Below are 22,923 nucleotides of genomic sequence, written 5' to 3' on the forward strand. Positions count from 1 at the left end.
GACTACGTATTTGATGAGAAAGATTCCTTGATTCCTTTGAGATTGATCGTAGTTCTAGACTTCGTCGCCGTCTTTGCCTTCATTCGACTACGTATTTGATTTTTCTTTGCCAAAGTAAGCTTTTCTCGTACATTTGATCACCCATTTGTTGGGCAATGTCAACCGCTCTTGTCACCTTGACGCTCCTCGGCTAGTCACGTCTGCTTTTTACTTGAATAATTTTCTTTCACTTCCGATTGGCTGACTTTGCCCCCGGGCCTTTTTAGCATCATCCTTTTTCTTTTTTCCTTTTTAACTTTGAGTCATCATAGACCTAAACCCTTTCGTTGATCCTGGAATAGGGTTCTTTATCGCTGATAGGCCAGTTGCCCCCGTCTTGTTCTGAGTGGTGAACCCATGTATTTGTGTCCCCTTTGGAGAAATTTTTGTCGGTGCCTTAGTGCTAGCACGGTTTTTGGGGCCTGTTGCTTGCTCCTCCTTCTCTTTTCTTTTTTTTCTCGTTTTGGACTTTGTTGATTGTCGCTCGGTCTTCTTTTTGGCACAAGCCGGTGAGAACCCTTCGTTTGATGGGTCTACGCCCGACTTATCATCGTAGAGCCATGGAATCATTTCTCATGATTTATTTTGTTTTTTTTCACTCTCTCAATTTTCTCTCTTTAGTGGTTAAGTACTGAGCAATAAGTATATTTTAGAGCTTACGTCCGTGCCATGATAAGAAGCGGGAATATCTCAATTGGGTGAATGTCAAATGTAAATGCATATAATTAGGACAAAATTTGCGGAAATGAAATTTCATTGAATTCAAAAGGAGGTTCGTAACATCTTGTGGAATAGAAGATAAAATAAAAGACAAGGATAAAGACTACAAGTGCAATCCTCTCTCTCATGCTACTTCAGGAAGCTTCAGGTTCTTCCACTTCATAAGTGTCCTCAATCTCGAGAACTTCTTCTTTAGCTTATCCTGATCCATTGTAGACTTCACCGTTCAAGGAACTAGTCGAAGGCTTCATCTGCTGAGAAGGATCAGGATCACTTATCTTTCCAGCTTCGATGAGATCTTGGATTTCATGCTTCAACCTCATGCAAGTACTTGTTTCGTGACCATATTTCTGGTGAAAGTGGCAGTAGCCCCTGCGTTTGACTAACTCAGTGGTTTGACCTCCCGTGGCTGGTAGAGGATGAAGTATGTCGTGCATCCGTAGATCCTCCAACACTTCAAATAAGGGTTGGGTGAAAGTGGAGAACTCCCTTCCCTCCCCTCTATACTGAGCGGGTGATGGAGGGTGAACAACCCTGGCAATCTCATGTCCCCGATGGTGTGGAGCTTGTTGTGTTCTTGAAACATGGTGTGGGGCTACCCTTAGTGGAGTGAATGTTTATGGGGTAGATTGTGATGCGAACTGGAACATAGGTTTCTTCTCGACAGCAGCTTTCGGGATTTCCGCAACCAGTGACTCACTCAGGACCTCCCGGACCAACCTTTTCAGCTCTATCTTGAATTCATCTGAAACAAGGACATCGGGAAGAACTCGTTCAATTTCTGCTCTGAGATTGAAATCTCCCATCATCTCCTGGGAATTTTCGACCCCATCATTCTTAGTAGCCTCCGGATCATTAAGAGCACGTTTGAACTCATCAGAAAAGATGTATTTGGCTAAAGCCCCTTGCACACGGCTCTCAAGATTGTGGTTTGAATTGCTGGACTGGGCCATGAGTTGGGTTTCTAATAAGGAAAGAGAAAGGATCGGTGAGTGGAGCTTTTTAGGCATTATGAATTTTGATGATGCGATGCACGTGTGATGCGAATGCCAGAGCTATCTATCGGTGCCTCCTATCGATGGATGTATGATTCATGCATGATTCGTGGTGTGCGCTTTATTTCTTACAACATAAAAACGATTTTGAATAGAGCTAAACTCCTCCCTTTTACTAAAGCTGTCGGCAACGCTTCGACCGTCTGTGCTAACTTACCTGTTTGGAAATGCGGATGCCTGAAACCATTTCAACTGTTATACACACATTAGTATGAACCCTACGAGTTTACTACGCAATGCTTTACAAGATGTACAATGTTGAATGACGCCCGACACGACTGACGCTTGTGAGATTGAGACGACCCTCATGATAAGTAAAATTCCCTAAGACGCTAGGTAGATGAGAGTGTACCCCGATAATATCCGTGACGTGTAGATACATTCGAGGGGTAGCGATATGGGTGGGGGGAAATGGCATACTTGGTACATCGACACGACTCACGACCTAAACAAACAACATAAGCGACTATGCATGAGGTGCATGTGAGGGATCGTTATCATCGGTTGTGATGACATACTTCGAAGATACAAGGAGTTACACGGGATGATGTGATGCTCATGGTATGTTCGAGACTTAAACAGACCATGACGGAGACATGCGGGGCACTTGTCCATAGTTTACTTGGTATCGATACTGATAGTAGGGAACCGTCTTTCTAGGAAACACAAGTTTCCTGAAACAAGCCGACATAGAGGGTGTGTCCTAAACTAGAAGTAGGCGGGACGAGACCGCCACATATGGGGCGTGGGTCAATGGTTAGTTTAAACCCAAGATACAAATACGTAGACGTACCAACGGAGCCTTGGCGTGCTATGTAGAAAGTGGTAACACACGGGGTGTGCCCCAAACAGGTTAAGGCATAAGGAAGATGCGAGCGACATACGTGATGTGCGCCAATTGTCAGCTTCTCTCGGAAAGCAACTATTACAATGATGGGCATTATTTAACGGGACAATAAACACGGAATACCCGTTATTCGAGGTCCGAATAGGATGCATATGTCAACATACGAGGTATGTGCCAATTATTAACTCCTACTTGGCTCACTAGTATCATGACAACGTGGTTTGAAACATGGTGCATTTAGGAAATACGATGACATACATGGTATGCCTTAGAGGTAGCCAAAAGGCATGATGGGAGTCACACTTGATGTGCCCCCACGATTGACTTATACACAACTCACGAACGATGTGATGGCTTGATTTTGGGATTTCGACCGTCGCGGGGGAAATCAAACATGCTAGGTACGAGACGCGAATAGGGTACGCATACGACACATGTATTATCTGACCAACTTTGGGCATAGATGAAGCACAGAGATGACTCAAGAGGTACCTCCTACAACATTGGAGGTGTCAGCTAGACACGACACCGACACGCGGGGTGCAGTCTAAGGATTAACCCACGCTAGAGACACACATACCTCGATGAATTCATGGACATCGGTGCGTCTGGTAGGACAAGAGGTGTCCTAAACCTATCGAGGTACCAACGAGATGGAAATGACGACTTACCTGGTATTCGTCAAAGGTCAATTTGTTTCATAGCGCAAACCCGACGATGGTATGCTTTATGAGAATCCCTAAAGATCTTACGTGGATATTTATGACGTATTTGGTCCATCACTGATATTTGAGACACCAGCAATGACACACAGGGTAGACGTCGATAGTTCGACTGGAACCTATCACTATGAACAATTTGAGGAGCAACGAATGTGCAAACCAAGACCTTAGAGGTAAGTGCGAAACATTGGACTTAGACGCGGTACGAACAACTCGATACTACTGATACGAGCGAGACCCAAATAGCGACACATAGGGCATATGTCTCAGACTCGTGAATAAGGCAATTCGGAGTTTGGGGGCGTATGGACAACGGTACCAATGATATAGGGGGAGCCTGTCGAGGATTTGACAATATAAACAAACCGCTGTTTAAGGCGTACTCAAGACATGAGTGGCGATTTACAGGGCGTACGTCAAGAGTTTGATAGGAACCTCACGACATGAACGACTCAGCGTGCCAATGTATGAGCAGGACGTTAAAGACGGCCCATAGGGTACGTGCCTAAGGGTATGATTTGGACTCGATGACATGAATCCCTCTATATGACAGGTACGTACCAAAAGTTCAACTCGAACTTGACGATACAAATGACTCAAAATTGGAGATGTAAGCGAGGTACACGTGATGACATATATGGTACTTGCCTGAGATTTGACTTGAACTCGATGACATGAATGACTCGACATCTAACATGCGGATGGGACGTACCAAACCGCGTATGGGGATATATGCCAAAAGCTTAACCCCGACTAGGTGGTATAAACGACTTGACCTTTGATATGTAAGCCATGTGCGAGGGATGACATACGGAACGCGCGTCAAAAGGTTGGTCTGGAACTTGATATCCTAATGACATATTTACGGACTACAAATATTGCATGACAAGGTGACACGCGGGGTATGTTTTGACGAGGCTCAACGTTCGACTAAAGCGCAAGCGGTGACATACGAGGTATGCACCAAAAGCTGATACGTGCTTGAGACACTAGCATCACAGGCTTGGAATACTGACGAGTTACGATATATGGTGACATACCTGGTATATCTCATATTCGTTTGGCCATTTAGAAGATGCGATGAGGTGTCTCAATAAGGTCAAGGATGCGCGGGTTACCTTAGTACAATGACATGTCGATATACTAGGTACGACCGAGGGTACCAACGGGGTGTGACTACGACCTACTAGCTAAGAGGTTAGTACAAGGACGCATGGATTTATTAGATGTGATGAGGCGACATATAAGGCGCCAGTTAAAGTGCGGTGGTGTGATGACTTCGTAGGAAACGTGCGTCGGAGGGTCAATGTGAACCTGGAGTTCGGATAGTGGGACGATGTAAATATGAGGGGGGCACTATGACGACCCCATGTGGCATACCTAAAGGTACAAATGGGAGGTGCGAACAACACACGAGTTAAGGGTTTGTTTCGGAGCTCAGGGCATTGCCAACAACTCTGAAACACGGAGGTGCTACGTCTGGACTACCTCTCCAGATGCGAATGACGACAGGTAAGCGAGATTCGTGGGAAACAGTTGACTTGGCCCTTAGGTACCGATCGTATAACAACATAACTTTGGAGTATAGGTGTATGGTGCGCCGACATGCGTGGCATGTCTTAGCGTACGAAGGTCATGATGACAACTTACGAGATGAGAGGTACGGATAATATAACGACGTAATTTGGAATCACATGGGCATGGCGACATATGTGGGTATGTTTTGAGATACAAAAGGGAGGTGACGACGACCCGGGAGATTATGGTTCCATCCGAGTCCAAGGTACCGGTCGTAATCTTGAGATGTGTTGACTAAGGCGTAGCGACATACATGGTATGTCTTGAGGCATAAGTAGGACGTGTATGAGACATGTGACGAATGGTTAATTCGAATCTCGGGGGGAACTGATGCCGTGACAATGTTTCTTATTTTTTTTTGGAACTATCGATATGTTGTCAGCGACGTGGCGACACACATAGTATGTCTCGAGTCGACCATGCGGAAAGTGAACGGAATTTGCCCCACGATGCGAATGTTATGACAAACAAGGTATAACCACCAAGCAGTTTGGATTTGGCAAAGACGCATATCCAACGAACAATACTCCTAACCATGATAGAGGGAGGCGGAGTACGTCGTGACACATGGGACATGTCTCCGGATAACTTAAGCACGGTGGTAAAGACGCATATGATATGTCACGATGCACATGGTATACCCCCTAATGGTATAAACAGGATGATAAAGATGTGCGCGGCGTATCCCACACCAAGCATAACACGACGAAGACATAGGGAATACCTCAAGGTCTAAAGGTGCTCCTCCGGACTAATATATGAGACACATCATAACACGCGGGGTAGACCTTTTGACGGGCATGCGAGACATGGTGAAGACGCACGAGATACATTGTGATATATGGGGCATGTCTTCCGTTAGGCACCTAGCAAGGCGAGAACTCAGGTCATGATATACGGGGTATGGCTCTAGACTAGCGTATCTGATACGGAAGACGCATATGCGACCTATCGCGGTGCACGACCTTGACAATACTCGGACATAGGCGATGCATGGCGGCGCATCGAGTACACGTCTTGACTAGCGTATAGCTGACGTGATGGAGACACATGGGACACTTCACGATATGGAAGGTGGGACGAGACAAGGACGTATGGGATGCGTCCCGGCTCAAATGGTATGCCTTTCATCTAACGTATATAACATGGTGAACAAGCACCTGATATGCCATGACATACGGGGCATGAAGCTCATGCCCCTTGCTTGGCACCAGGAATGAGGCGAAGATGTACAGGATGCGTTTTGACACACATAGTACACCTTCTGACCGGTGTGTTACGACATGGTAGCAACACAAGGAATGAGTCACAATATACGAGGCACAACAGGGAAAAGACATATGGGATATGTCACGACATAACAGGTACGCCTCTTGATCGGTGTCTGAATGATTAATGGAAGATGCATGGGGTGCGTTACGTCTCATGGAGTATGACAAAGTAAAGATGCAAGGAATACATCACCACATGACGGGTGGGACTCATGACGGGTGGACACGTAATGACACGATGCAGCAAGGATATAGCGAATACGTCACCAGGGAACAGTACGCCTCTTGACAGGGTAAGGACATATTGGAGGTGCCGCAACATACAGGGTATGCCAAAACAAAGGCGTAGGGGATACGCCATGACATAAGGGTTGTACCTTCTGACTAGTGCCTACGATACTAGGGAAATTACGAGGTATGCTACCATATGTACAGTATGCTAAGGCGAAGACGCATAGGATACGTCACGACATAATGGACATGCCTCCTTGCTAGCATACAAACAACACTGTGAAGATGCCCAAGATGTGCCAAGAACGTATTGGATGCGTCCCAACACACAGGCACGACAAGGCAAAGACGTATCGGATACGTCACGACATAACTGGTATGCCTTCTGAATGACACACGACGCTGGGGTCGACTCTTTCTCACACTCCTAATAAACACGTCCTAAGTCTACGAAACCTAGAATGGCTGCACACAATTTGGTTAGCATGCAACGCTCTATATGGCATGACTACCATGATTCGTTAAGCATAGAATGCATTATAACTTAAATCTGACTCGACTGATGTACAACAAGATATAAATCTATACAAACAAACTAGTTAGCGAAAATCGTACATAACGCGTAATTAGATCGCAACAAGAGAAAGAAAATGTTAGATATCAATCACAATTATCACGCCATCTCTCTTCCATCCTTATTCCTCCACACACTCGTTGGTCCAAGTCTCTGTCCTAGGATTTTGGCATGGGCTCTAGGGCTGGGCGTGGATCCTGGAGATACTAGACCGGACCGAATATCCGAGGAAAAAACTCCGAAATTGGACCGGACCATTGACTTTTTTGGAGAACCGAACTGGATTGGACCGTTGACTTTTTGTCAAAGAACTGGACCGAAATTTATCCAGGACCGGACCGATAACCGGATTGGATTGGATTGGATTGGACCGAACTGAAATAACTGAAATTTTAGCAATAATAAATTTATATTTCATACATTAACTCTATATAAAGAGAAATATCATATAATATATAGTTATATATTTTGTAAGGTTTGATAACTAATTACAATAATATAAATTTATAATTTATTAATAAGGTATAACATTATTATATAGTCATAAAAATTATCCTGATTAATTCCCGTTTATAAAATGAAATAAAAAATATTTACCTAAAATGTAGACATGGAGAATTGAACACCTAACCAAATGGAACATTGTTAATCGCCTTAACCATCTGAACCAATTCTACTTCTTGATGGTTAAGTACACTGAATTTTATAGTGAGAACGATGCTAATGAGTTGGTGGCACAAGTCACAAAGATTATTATTGCATTATTAGATGAGTATATAGTGCAAATGTGCAAGAAAATGTGAATCTTGGAGCACATTCTTCTAGTTTGGATGAAGCGGATGATGACATTGATGATGAGATTGATGATTATTTTTTGAATATTGATAAAGATATGTCAATTGAGGGAGAATGTGAAAGATATGTCAATAAGGCACCTGAAAAATATGTAATTGAGTTTGACCTTCTATTGTGGTGGAAGGTTAATGTTATGCGATATCCTGCTTTATCCAAAGTTGTACAAGATGTTTTTACAATTCAATGCTCAACTGTGGCTTCTGAATCTACGTTTAACACAAGTGGTAGAACTTTGGATCAATTTAGGAGTTCTTTAACTCCTGCTACAACTGCGGTTTTGATTTGTTGTCAAGATTGGTTAAAAACTTCAACTCAAGCTTTCAAGCATAAAGAAGAAGTTGAAGATCTTGAAGCTATTAAAGAAGGTAATATTTACTTAGCAATTATATTTCATAGTTTTATTTTAATTAAATGTTTATGAATACTAACTGTAAATGTTATTTAATTTGTAGATATTAGTTCTGATCCTGAAATTGCATCATCTCTTTTATCCATATTTCAATTGGATATCTATGGTTTTTTTAACCGAATCAAATGCACTTTGCTAGTGTGTTGATTAATTTTATTGAAGTGAAAGCTAATTAATTTAACATTTGTTGATTCACTAATATGGTAAATTTTATACGTTTAGGTTGATGTTTGGCTTTTACTGCCTTTGCTTTGGAAAACAAGGAATTTGTTGTGTTAAGAAGATTCAATTACAAATTGGGATGATGATTAGAAAGATCTTGCTAATGAAGTGATGTCTTTTTTGAATTAAAAGTTGTTTGTTTTTATAGATTTGTTATTTTGTAACTTTGATTTTGTGGGTTTTTTTAGCCTTGTTGTCTACCGTAACTTTTTTAATACTTTGATTTTGTGGGGTTTTTTAGCCTTGTTGTCTACTGTAACTTTTAATGAATGTTGTTTACTTCCTAAAAAAATATCATTTATTTCAAGTTATATAAGATAATAAAATTTTATATTTTATTATCTTGTAAATTAAATTTTTAATTTATTTTTTAGGACTTAAACTATTAGAAATTTATCCGAATCACCGAAAAATTATATTGGATTGGACCGGAACCGAATCTCCGAATCCCCGAACTGGACTGGACTGAAATTTTGGGGCAATTCAATTCTGGAGATTTATTCTTTCAATCCAATCCTGGAGATTTCCTTTTATTAATCTCCGAATTTCAATCCAATACTGGGGATTCATGAATCCCCGACTTGGACCGAACTGTGCCCAGCCCTAATGGGCTCACATCGTGGTCTAGAGGACGCGTGATGCCGTCGATTACTGCGGAAAAATAAATCATTCATCAAACAATACAATTCGTTTTAACGCATCAGCGCTCAGCGACTAAGATATCGACCAAATGGGATTGTCCTTTCGGAATAACTCGTCTTTTGTTATTTCACGAGACGCATTAGTTCGGGTTTTGACTCCCTTTTGAGCGTATCTCAGATTTAGACGTGGTACGAGTTATTCTTTTGGTTCAATCGTTCGTTATCGACAATGACTCGTTCCTTTTTATTCGCGTGGGTTCGTGTCTCGATTTTGGATTACGACGGGATCTTTTGGATCTATCGAGAGACGCAACCACGTGTTTGTTTAGTGATGATATCACTTTATTTTAGGGAACGGACTCATCGCGTAACGTGTTTGTTTTTAAGCATCAAGAATCCGTTTGCTTGTTTTTTGCTACGTGAAAAGACGGTGAGTCTTATTTGAGCGTACGGTAATCTTTCGGCTAGCAACAAATTTTTATTTCTTCCAATTTACACGATATACCATCCTAGTGTGGTTATAGAAAATTAACGTTTCGTTGAATCGCATGCTTATTCGAAGCAGGGATATCACCGTTCTTTTCATTTAGGCACGAGTTTAGCAAACACGCAGATCGGGCCATACTTCTTGTAGTTTTGGTAACGGTCGAAATGATCGAGCCATTAGTCAAAACCCACAGTCTCGTCCATATGGTGCAATCATGCGGTTTCTTAGCTTAATTCGGCTTTGTGATTTTAAACGGCGTATATACCAGTTCGAGGTACGTATTTAACGACATTGGTTCATTTCCTTTAACTACTCTCGGGATGGATATACATCGTAGATACAGAATGATTTTGGTCATTTTTATCTTTTCATTTTATTAGTCACTTTTGCGGATAGATCCATTTCTCTTTAGAACAACACAAGGCATAACGTAAGAGCTCGTCTTTTATTTGGAACGGACGGGCCACGTTTGCAAAACTCTTTACGTTACAACGGGGTCGTTCAAAACAGAAATGTTCTTTGTTTTCGTTTTGTCATAATTTCTCTTTATCCCAACGTATTTAAAGAATGTGAATAACGGTCATCGTTAATATAATCTTTTGAATCGAGATATAACTATCCTTAATATCAAACGATTTGTACTAATACGTGCTTACGTCATAACGTATTTCCTGAACATGTGCCTTCTTCGGGACACGGAAAGGGACCAGGCGGGTCGCACAAGTCCATTCATACGAGATGACTAAGTCGTCTTTAGTTCGCATTGTTTCGATGTTTTGGGGTAGTTTGTATATTGATTCAAGAGTATATATTAACGCATCGCTTCATTTCCTTTACATATTTTAGGATTAGACTCGTATCATGGCAATTTGAAAACGCGAATTGATTCATTTATCACATCAAAAATGGTAACGGGTAATCCTATGGCAACTTCTAAGGCTACTATATGCTGACTTACAACAGTCATTGAATCCATCATAGTATAATTCAAAAACTGCCCAACTGAGAATTTCTTAGCCCTGACATCCTTTGTTCTATACTTGTGGTCCAAAGACTCCCATAACTTTTTCCCTTTTTCCTTAACTTGAAAAACACTGTAAAGTGCATCAGTTAAACCATTTAAAATATAGTTAGGACAAATGAAGTTAGAGTGCATCCATGCTTTGATTAAGACAGTATCAAGATCATCATCATTAAGAGCATGAGGATCATCCTTGACAACGTCAATCCAAGCATGGTCAAGAAGAAAAGCATCTTTTGTTGCCATGTCTTAAAATTCACACGTGAATTTTTCAGGCCCATCACTATTAGATACAGATGTTGAAACTGTAATTCTTGTGTTCCTGATCCGTAAACCATTGTTTAGAACCAGAACCATCTCCAATATTGATATCATTTTCCATCAGCCATGGTTTCTGAAATAGAAAACATATTAAGTTAGAAACAAAATCAACACTATTTCAAAGAAACAATAAACAAAATACAAAGAGATTATGTTTATATTTATTATTTCTCAAATTCAAAATTATAGTCCCAAATATATGTTTCTTCACAAAAGGTGAATTTCAATTTTACAAGTTCAAAACAGAATATGTAATTTCTGTCCACACCATTCACATTAAAACTAATCCGTTCAAATCAAGGTATCCCTACAAACTTGTATGGAAAAATCAGTAGCTCTGTCTTAAGATTGTTAGAAATGGTTAATCCAAAAACGTAAGCAAAGATATAATAATATTAATATGTAAAACAATTACAGAATATATATTAATATAGCTGAAACTGACTGAAATTGCATGAAATAAAACTAAAATTAACTGAAACTAAGTAAAATAGAAACCCTTCACTGAACCGGAAATTGAAGCAGAAAGGTTAAATCAGAGGCCTGAACAACCAGTTTCCTTAAGACAAATTGCACCGCAATTAGTGATCGTCTCCTAGGATGCAACAGATTTCGTCGACGAACTCTAACCGTGTGCAAAGTTATCACGGGAGGCAAAAAGAGAAAGTAGAAGAACAAGAACAGTCTGCTGGAAGAAAGGTTTGAGAAGTTGTGATTTCTCTCTACTGGTTAAATTGAACAAACTAGTCAACTCCTTATTCATATATAAAGGCGTTGGGAAAAAATGTTATAGATAGATTAATGCATGTAATTAATCAACCAATAGAATGCAATTAAGCCCAACCGTTTCAGTTGAATGCTATTAAGTCCAACTATTATGTATCATTTCAATTGATTGCAATTAATCTATCAATTCAATGTAATTAATTCCAAATTTTGAGAAATTGAATGCAATTAATTCCAACGTTTCAGAAATTGAATTGAATTGATATGTCAATTGAATGCAATTAATTCCAGTTGGTCATCACTTGTCTGTTGTTGGAATGTTGTCATGATATAGAATATGTTTACGTATTAACATTATTGAAAATATGATTTTATCTTTTGTGTATTGAAATCTCAAAATGATGAAAAATCAAGATATAAAATGTTATATATAGTAAAAATAAGAGCAAACCAAATGAAAAGAAGAAATCAAACTTGAAAATAGCACTACCTATGGAAGCAATTAGAAAAGTGATTTCATTATTAGAAAAGTACACATAAGTAAGTAAATACAAATATATATTTAGAAAAAGTGGAGTATACATAAAATATAAAAAGTAATTAAATAGTTTGATTTGCTTGTAAATATCTTTTCTAAAGGAAAGGAAAGGCGCGTGACGAAATGGAAGGAAGGAGCTTTAAAGGGTGGCAACGGCAAGTCAGGCAATGAGTCCACATCCTCTCCCCATTTGCAATTATTATTTTTCTGGTGCGTTTGTTGCAATTTTTTATAAAATTAAAACTATTATTTTCCTACATTTTTCTTCTACAATTGCTGTTGCATTTCTTTCTTTCTTTCTTTCTTTAAGGAAAACTATTTTCTTCTGTTCTTGGGACAGATTTACAATTCTTTCCCCCCACCATTTTTATCGGCATGGACCTATAAAGACCAAGTCAATTATCCAACTACTTTTGGACCTGACCTAGCATTTAGTGTTTTGAGTGTTAACCCTACTTAAACAATCTTTAGCCCTATTTTATCCAGCTTGATCACTCCAGGAATCCTATCGCAAAAGGTCCTCGCATGACATGATAGAAGCGTCACCCCGAAGCTCTCGACATGGCTCTTGTAATCACCCACAAAGCGACCCCGACATCGACAACATCTCGCCAGCCAAGGAAGGAGGGTCTACGCCCTTAGTTGACAACAAAACCAACAACCATAACCACGATGAAACTCTTCAGCCACAATGGCCAGACTGTACTACGACCTTCGCATTTGTTGTCGCGCCGGTACCAACGGATTGTGAAATGTTTTTCCGATGGCTTTGCTCTACTGGTACGTCAATGGTGTTGGATTGTCCCTCTAAGGAGACTAGTTTGTTTGGGTTTCGAATCGACCAGTTTGATGTTCTAATTGGATACCAATTAAATTCACAATTGACCATTTTGGGTCATTTAGATAAAGTAGTGGTCTACGAAGATTCGGTGTTCGATTTTCAGTTACGTGTAGGGAAGAGATGATATCTCACCCGATAAATCGATACTATGGTACTTCTATATGCTTATTATACGTGCTTATGTTTACAATTGCTTTGAAAAGTTGTTAATTGTATCTAATCAAGCCTTTTTTTTATGACGCTCACTGATGCTCGTAAAGTATATAGCAATAAATAGGACAAGTGTATCCTATCGCAACAAGTAATACAATGCTTAAGCACGAGATCGAACCACAAGGACTACTATCCTAATTAGTAAATTCAATTGGTAATTGATAACATTGGGATATTATCCAAAGGATCAAAAGAGATATTTACCTCAAAACGGCCGTGTATTGATCACTCGATGTCGGAACGCTAAGGCGAATCAAACGAAGAGATCCGATGGGCGGATCAACGAGACTATGCCATCTGAGATCCGTAGGCAAACCTACGTAGAGATCTGCTATAATCCCTCGATCCGCCAGTTGAAACAGCTGAGCCGATTCCTTCATAAAAGCTATTAACGAACTATTAATGAGCTAACGGATGTGCTTAAAGGAAACCAGTAACCGCCATTAATGGAGCATTAATGGAGACTTTCTAGTTACTAAAGGTTACAACTTCATGACTATATATAGCTTGTATCTCGAGCTATCAAGGTACATTTACACATTCACTTACCTTTTGTCAATCCAGTTTACTCTCTTGTTCCTCAATACTGACTTTGGCATCGGAGCTTCCCCCCGTCGAACCCAACGACGCCCTCACAGGGACGGAAGCTAATCGGAAATTCTCCACAAGTCATCAATTGGTGCGGTGAAGGTGGAATCCTTAATCAAATAAAGGGTTTTCGTTCACGTTAAAAGATATGACGAATGGAGAACAGAACCCCTCCTCGGGGGTCGAAACACCATTGGTAACACCATCAAGCCAACCTGTCACCAGTGCTGGTCGCACTGACTCAAGTGCTCCAACGACGCAGGCTGAAGGGAGTATGGCGCCAGATGCATTCATCGACATGTGTGCGGGAGCAATAGGAAGAGAGTTCGGACCTGAGATGGGTAACCGCCTACGGTCATTCATGATCATTCCTCCGCTTTGGAGCATGGCACCCACTTCTACTATATCTCAATGGCCACAGGCGGCTATAGGATCGAATGCCCATAACTCTTCGTTTTTCCAAGCTCCAACTACAGATTCCTTGGTAACCACCACATTACCGCCTGGCGAACGGCCGATCAATCGGGAATTATTTCCTGACGGAGCAGAAGGAAGTCAGAGGAATGTTACAGCTTTTCCTGGCGGATCAGCAAACCCTAGAGTTTCTCTCGGCGGATTCGGTGCACCCGGTCACTCACGACCAAATATTCCAAACGGTGGACCGAAGGGCCAAAGGCACAAAAAAAGAAGAAAGGGGAAAAGCAGGCGATCAAAGTCACCTTCGCCTAGACGGAGATCCTCCCGACGAGGTAGATCACCCCCATCCTCTGGACGGAGACAAAGTAAGCGGCCAATAGAGACACCTCGTTCAGATAGGCCTCCACCACCGCCAAACCAGGGGGAAGATAGGCAAGCACCTCCTGGAAGACATGGAGGGGACGATGGACAAGCTCCTCCTGGAGGACGTGGAAGTGGAGGTAGACGTTCGCCATCAGACCCGTCGTCCGGCTCTAGCTCCTCATCTTCACCGAGTCGATCCCCACGTCGGGGACGCCCCAAGGCGGGTCCAAAAAATTTTGACGATCGAGTTAGAGCTGCGGTGCTCCGCATAAATGAAGAGAATGTCAGGCATAACCCATTCGCCAATCGTGATTTGCCATTTAAGGCATGGATCGAAGCTGAGGAAACAGATAGGCATTTCAAAATACCTAATATCCCGGTTTACATGGGTGCAGACAACCCGGAGGCCCATGCCAGAAAGTATCGAATGTTGCTCAGCCTTAACCGTGCAAGTGAGGCGGTCTTATGCCAGATGTTTATCACCACATTAGGAGGCCCTGCTTATGATTGGTTCCAATCTTTACCTCCCGGATTAATAGACAGCTGGGATCAGTTGAGTAGGGAATTTTGTGCTAAATTCGCCGGGTGTATCCCTCCAGTGGTCAAGTCGCGGAAGCTTTTTGAATTGAAGCAGAAGACGAATGAACCCCTTCGAGAATATGTAGACAATTTCAACAAATTGTGCATACGAATTGTCGATGTGGATGTCTCCATGGCAGTGGAAGCTTTAGTGAAGAACACCACATGTAAAAGCTTGCAGGAAGATCTAATTAGGAAGAAGCCTAGAGATATGGCAGAACTAATTGAAAGATGCAAAGACTTCATGGAGGTCGATGATATCCGCAGGGAGTCCTTATCTCCACCAAAGAAGGATAAAGGTGAATCTCGCCATCGGGATAAGGAGAAAGATAAGAACTCTGATTCCTCATCTAGAGGTCGACGGAGGGGCTCCAAGAACAAATCGGCATACGTGTCATCATTTACGTCGCTCAATGCCTCTAAAAGCGAAGTGCTGATGTGGATTGAGAACAGCCAGCACAAGTGGAGCATTTCATACCCCGAACCAAAAGGGGGGGAGTATACCAACACCGGGAAAAATCCCAAAAATTATTGCAAATACCATAGAAAGAATGGCCATGACACATACGCATGCTGGGAGTTGGCCAGGGAGATAGAAAGGCTTATCGAAAGAGGAAAGTTGGACAGGTTCGTCCAAAATGATAGTAAGAAGGGTGATGGAGACAGGTCGAGAGATGATCAGAAGAAAAAGGCAAAAGGGACCATCAATGTCATAGCAGGCGGACCTGGATACCAACCTGTGTCGAAAAAGGCGAAAAGAACTGCTCTGGATAGGACATCACTCAATCGCCCTTTTGTAGATGCCGGCTCTGAGATCTCTCCTCATGCGGATGCCCTGGTCATTACTATGATGGTGGAAGGCTGGGAGATGAAAAGAGTGATGATTGATACGGGAAGTTCATGCAATGTAATCACGAGAGGAGCATTCGCCAAGCTTATGGTCGACCCCATCCAAGTGGAAACCACCATAGTAGACATTCTGGGAGTAACAGGGCACACCATCCAAACAAAGGGCCAGGTAACATTAGATTGTGAGTTAGCTGATGAAGATCAAGTTGTTGAAACACCTTTCCACATAATTTTGATTTGACAAAATTGTTTAAGTATAATTAAAAACATATTCTAAACACACTAAATTTAAATGCTTTGATTTATTCTACTAATGTGTTTGTTCAATGTTGAGTAAAATTGTTTATAAGATACAAAGTTTAAAAGGCCCAAACCCTTATACGGAAGTCAAAGCCCAAGTCAAACAGTTTAAGGCAACTCGGCCCGCGTATGTCAAAACGCTGTCGTTATGCACAAAACGCAGCTCAGCGGAAGAAGGATCTAGAAGACCTTCGTGGAACAACTTCGGGACGAAGCTGCTAAGCTGATTCGACAAAGAGTACAAGACAGCAGCTGGCGAAGAACAACTTCCAGACAAAGTGTTTCTACTTTGGGTAAAGTTCAGACGACACAGTATGCTGTCTAGTTGACCTTACCATAAATGGAGAGACATTCTGCCGAGCTGACCAAAAGCTGACCGAGGACAGAAGATACTCAAATCTGATTGGCCGAGAGCTCTGAGCAAGTCAGGATGACAATGACAGGAAGCCGTTTCCCTCCAACGGTTATTTCGAAATTCGAAATGACCGATGCCTCAGACATCTCTATAAATAGAGCCCTTCAGTTACTTCATTCAACACACAGAACTTGATCAAGCCATTACGCTGACCAAATCTCTACGCAAAGTTCTGCAAGAAAAAGCAAAGCAATCTTACACTAAATTTCATATCTTTTGTGTAAAAGTCTAGAGTGATTATTCAATCATCTAAGGTGTCTTAGCAATCATTGTTTAGGACAAACACTTATCATTTCTAGAGATTAGAAAGGAGAGGCTGAGTACTCGGTTATAGTACTCAGCGAGAGATTAGGATTGAGTAGAGGTATAGAGGAAGGTACTCTTGTTATACTCAGTTGCTAAGATTGTAAAAGGTTTGATGCTCTCCCGTTAAAGAGCTCAGTAGAGAATTCGAAATCTCGGAACGTGTTTCGGGGACAGGACGTAGGCTTGGAGGCCGAACCTGGATAAATCTGCTGAGTAACATATTTCTAACCTTAAACTCCTTTATATATTTATTGCTTGCTTAAACAAAAACTGATCAAGTAAAGAGGTCAAGCTGAGTTGTGCGCATTGAATATCTGAGCTCAGGAATAGACTCTTAGTGCTATCTCCTGACTCAAGTAAAGAAACTGACCTAGTCACTAGTTGACTAAGCCAGTATCTTGCTATTCACTCAGCGCCGCTGTTAAAACCTTTTTCTCACGAAAAAGAAGTCTGCCCTAACTTAAAATTTTTAAATAGTTCCTAACCCCCCCTTAGAACTATACTTGTAACGTTATAAGGGACCAACAAGTGGTATCAGAGCTTAAAAGCTCACTGTAAAAGGTTTAACCACCTTGAGCTGATCCCCACTATGGGCGAAAACAGCACTCGGTTTCTTCTAGGAAACCAAACAACTCAGATCTTACCTGAGGGGCTGTCCATTACTCGGCCTCCCCTATTCTTCGGGTCTAACTATACCTTCTGGAAGAATAGGATGAAAAATTTCATTCAGGCTACAAATATGAGTGTCTGGCTATCCATAGTCCAAGGCCCATTTGTTCCTGTCGAAGTTGTGGCTGGCCAAACAGTTGTTAAAGATGAGGCCAAATGGACAGAGGATGATCTCAAGAAGCTACAAAATCATGCTTCGGCTATAAATATGCTTCACTATGCGCTCGATGCTGCAGAATATAATAAAATCTCAGGTTGTGAGTCGGCGCAAGAGATTTGGAAGAAGCTGGAGGTCACCTACGAAGGAACCAATAAAGTAAAGGAGTCTAAGGTGAACCAGCAGATGAGACTGTACGAGCTGTTCGAAAATGAACAATGATGAGGGAATATCTGACATGAATGCAAGGTTTACCAACATCATCAATAAGCTCAAGAGACTTGGGAAGATCTTCACTGAGGAAGAACAAGTCAAAAAGATACTCAGGAGTCTCCCTAAAGACTGGCAAGTAAAGAAGACCGTTGTTGAGGAAGCTCAGGACTTAACCACCTACAAATATGACGAACTCATCGGCTCGCTGCTAACCCATGAGATATCAATGAAAAACTTCGAGGTGAAGGAAAAGTCTGAAGACAAGAAGCAGAAGTCTCTTGTCATGAAAGCTGACTCCACTAATGGGAGCTCAACAGATGATGAAGAGATGGCTATGTTCACAAGGAAGATGAAAAGGCTGTTCAGGAAGAATGACAAATATTCTAAAAAGCCTTACAGAAAGTTTGATAAGTATAAAGCTGAGTCCAGCGACAGCAAATACAAGAAAGACAACTCAAAGCCCATTACATGCTTTGAATGTCATCAAACTGGCCATATCAAGTCAAGCTGCCCCACGCTGAGGAAAGATAAGAAGAACGGCAAAAAGGCAATAGTGGCAACATAGAGCGACAGTGATGAGTCTTCATCAACAGAAGCTGAGGCCACCGAGTCAGCAAAGATATGCTTCATGGCTGACGAACTTGCTGAGCCGTGCGTCTCTGAGCATGCTGACCCCTTCATTGCATCTGACGATGAGGAGCAATCAAATGAGGTAATATCACTTTCTCAGCTCAGAAACGAAATGGGTAATGCCCTGAGTGACCTCTATACACTTGTCAAAAAGTGTAATAAGAAAATTAGAGCACTCAGCAGGCGCTGTGACGAGGTTGAAGAGGTCAAGCTAAGTGACCTCAGATACCTTCTTCAGGACAACTCAACTTTGCATGATAACATGGAAATCATACATAAGTCTGTCTCTGAAGTCCAATCAGTTTCAAAGAAACTGAGAAAGGACGTCACAAATATCCAGAACCAACTAAAGGTTCAAAACAAAAGGAATATTCCTTTGAATGCTCAGTACCGAAGTACTGGTCAGCAGAGATGGAATCCCCAGCGGAATGTCCAGTGTGACTTCTGTGGGAAGAAAGGACACACCACTAAGGTGTGCTGGCACGCTCAGCACTGGGGTGCTGACCAGTCAGTGAAAAATCCTACATGGAAGGTCAGTTGTGACTTCTGTGGAAAGAATGGCCATACTGTCCAAGTATGCCGCCATAAAATAAAATATGATGCTTTACCTGTTGAACCTAACAAGAAAGGACCCAAAAAGAATTGGGTACCTAAAAGTAACTAGTTACAATGCAGGTAAGCCTGAGGTGTGCTGAGAAGTCAAAGATGTGGTATATTGACAGCGCATGCTCGAGGCACATGACTGGTGATGAAACTCAGTTCATCACGTTTGAGCGTAAACGAGGAGGAAGCGTAAGTTTTGGAGACAACAAAAAGGGTAAGATAGTAGGGTCAGGAACCATCGGAGGTAATCCTACTATTGAGTCAGTCTCCCTAGTCAGCAGACTCAAATATAACTTACTCAGCGTAGCTCAGCTATGTGACAATGGGAGAAAAGTTATATTTGATGCTACTGGATGTAAAATATACGAGGGAAAAACAAATGAGTTAATTTTAACTGCCCTCGGATTGATAATGTCTTTATACTAGACTTAGAGAAAAAGTTTTCAAAAACTGTATGCTTAGTTTCAAAGGAAGAAAATTCCTGGCTATGGCACAGGAGACTTGGTCATGTAAGCATGGACCTCCTGGCCAAATTAGCAAGAAAGCAATTAGTTGAGGGACTGCCTGAACTTAGATTTGAAAAAGATCAATTATGCCACGCTTGCCAAGCTGGAAAACAAACCAAACAATCTTTTCATAGCAAAAACATTGTCTCAACTAAGCGACCGTTAGAATTACTACACTTGGATCTCTTCGGTCCAGTCCAGCCGCTGAGTCTGGGTGGAAGAAGATTTTCCTTGGTCATTGTAGATGACTTTTCTCGGTACACTTGGGTCATCTTGCTGAGTAGCAAGGATGAGACCTTTGAGACATTTTCAAATTTGGTTAAGAAACTTGAAAATGACAAAGACCTAAAATTGGCTCACATCCGAAGTGATAATGGTGGAGAATTCAAAAACCAACAGTTTGTTGAATTCTGTGAAGCCAGCGGCATTGACCATAATTTTTCTGCTCCTAGAACGCCTCAACAAAATGGGGTTGTTGAAAGGAAGAACAGAACCTTGGTTGAAATAGCCAGGACAATGCTGAGTGAGCATAGGCTTCCAAAGTATTTTTGGGGAGAGGCGTTAACACAGCGTGCTATATTCTTAATAGGGCTCTTGTTAAACCTATACTAAAGAAAACCCCCTACGAACTTTGGAAAGGACGAAAGCCCAACATTGGATACTTTCGTGCCTTTGGCTGTAAATGTTTTATTTTAAACACTAAAGATAGCCTAGCTAAATTTGACTCAAAAGCTGATGAAGCTATCTTTTTAGGCTACTCAACAAACAGCAAAGCATACAGAGTTTTCAATAAACGAACTCAAGTTTTAGAAGAGTCAGTATATGTTGAGTTCGACGAAACTAACCCTGCAGGAAGATATATGCCGCTGACCGAGGATGATCCACACTCAGCACCCGCTGATCAAGATAAAGCCGCTGAGTCATTCCCTCAAGGGCTGACCAAAGGTAAAAGTGAACCAAATATTATTTTCACTGACCAGTCTTCGCCTGCAGAGATTGTTGAAACACAGACAGCACAAGACATCAATCTACCCAAAGAGATAAGGATTCCAAGAGGGCACTCAGAGAGTGCAATCCTTGATGCCGCTGAGAATACCCTGATGACAAGAAACCAACTCAGGAGGTACCTCAGCAATGTAGCCTTCATCTCAGTTCAGGAACCTAAGAACTTCGCTAATGTTGAGGAAGATGAATTCTGGATGAGCGCAATGCAAGAGGAACTTGACCAATTCAGAAGAAACGATGTATGGGAGCTAGTGCCACATCCAAGGAGTCAGAAGACCATTGGAACAAGATGGGTGTTCCGTAACAAGCTGGATGAGCAAGGAAACGTAGTCAGGAACAAAGCAAGGCTTGTAGCTCAGGGCTACAGTCAGCAAGAAGGTATTGACTACGGTGAGACCTTTGCCCCAGTGGCAAGGCTAGAGGCTATTAGGATTTTATGTGCATATGCATCTTACATGAACTTTAAACTGTTTCAAATGGATGTTAAGAGTGCATTTCTTAATGGAGTTATAAACGAGGAAGTTTATGTTAATCAACCTCCAGGGTTTGAGGATCCTAAATTCCCAAACCACGTTTATAAACTCAAAAAGGCTCTGTACGGCCTCAAGCAAGCACCACGTGCTTGGTATGAGAGGTTGACCAGTTTCCTGCTGACTAGAAACTATGTCAGGGGCAAAGCTGATACAACCTTATTCATTAAGAGAAAGGGTAAAGATACCCTGCTGGCTCAAATATATGTTGATGATATTATTTTCGGTGCTACTAATGAGTCAATGTGCAAGGAATTTAGCAAGCAAATGCAGACTGAGTTTGAAATGTCTATGATGGGAGAACTCAACTTCTTCCTTGGACTTCAAATCAAACAAGGAAAGAACGGCATCTTCATCAGTCAAGCTAAATATGCCAAGGAGATATTGAAGAAATATGATATTGAAAATTGCAAGCCAATATCCACTCCTATGGGCACTGACACTGTCCTCTGCGCTGACGAGAATGGTAAGTCGGTAGACAGCAAATTGTATCGAGGTATGATAGGCTCTCTACTTTACTTAACAGCCATTAGACCGGACATTCAGTTCTCAGTATGCTACTGTGCTAGATATCAATCTAACCCTAAGGAATCTCATTACATAGCTGTAAAAAGAATCCTTAGATATTTGCAAAGCTCAGTGAACGCAGGTTTATGGTATCCCAACACTCATGGCTTTACACTCGTTGGATACACTGACGCTGACTATGGTCGAGACAAGCTAGAACGGAAAAAAACCTCTAGAGGATGTCATTTCTTAGGAAGCTGTCTTGTATCCTGGTTCAGCAAGAAGCAGGCGTCAGTAGCCCTGTCTACCACTGAAGCTGAGTACATTGTTGCAGGTCACTGTGTTGCTCAAGTCCTATGGATTAAGCAATAGCTTGAAGACTATGGTGTTCAAACAAAGACAATTGAGGTCAAATGCGACAACAAAAGTGCAATTGATCTATCAAAGAACCCAATTCAACACAGCAGGATGAAGCATGTCAGCATAAGACATCACTTCATTAGAGACCATGTACTCAAGGGTGAGATAAAGCTGACCTATGTCCCAACGGATGAGCAGCTTGCAAATATCTTCACAAAGCCACTGGCTCGTGAACAGTTCAACATACTGAGAGAAGCCATTGGTATGTTTAATCCTCTTCAGTAAATTCCTGTTCTAAAATGAAAATTTATGCTGAGTGAATTACTATGCTGAATGAATTATGCAAATGCATGCTGAGTGATTGTTATGTTGAGTACTTAACGCAAAATAAATATCAATACTGAGTTAATATGCACACCGAGTAGTAATCTCAAACTGAGAAATCATCCTTTCATATACTACTGACCACTCAGAATATAAAACGCTTAGTATTCTAAACGCTGAGTGTTAGATCCGTTGCATTAAATGCAAAAGCACGCGAATAGCCACATAGGATGACGTATGCGCCGAATGTGTCATAAAAGGCCAGGATCTTTGTCGGTTGATAATCCCAAG

This window comes from Euphorbia lathyris, chromosome 10 (assembly GCF_963576675.1).
Source record: "Euphorbia lathyris chromosome 10, ddEupLath1.1, whole genome shotgun sequence".
NCBI classification, from domain to species: Eukaryota; Viridiplantae; Streptophyta; class Magnoliopsida; order Malpighiales; family Euphorbiaceae; genus Euphorbia; species Euphorbia lathyris.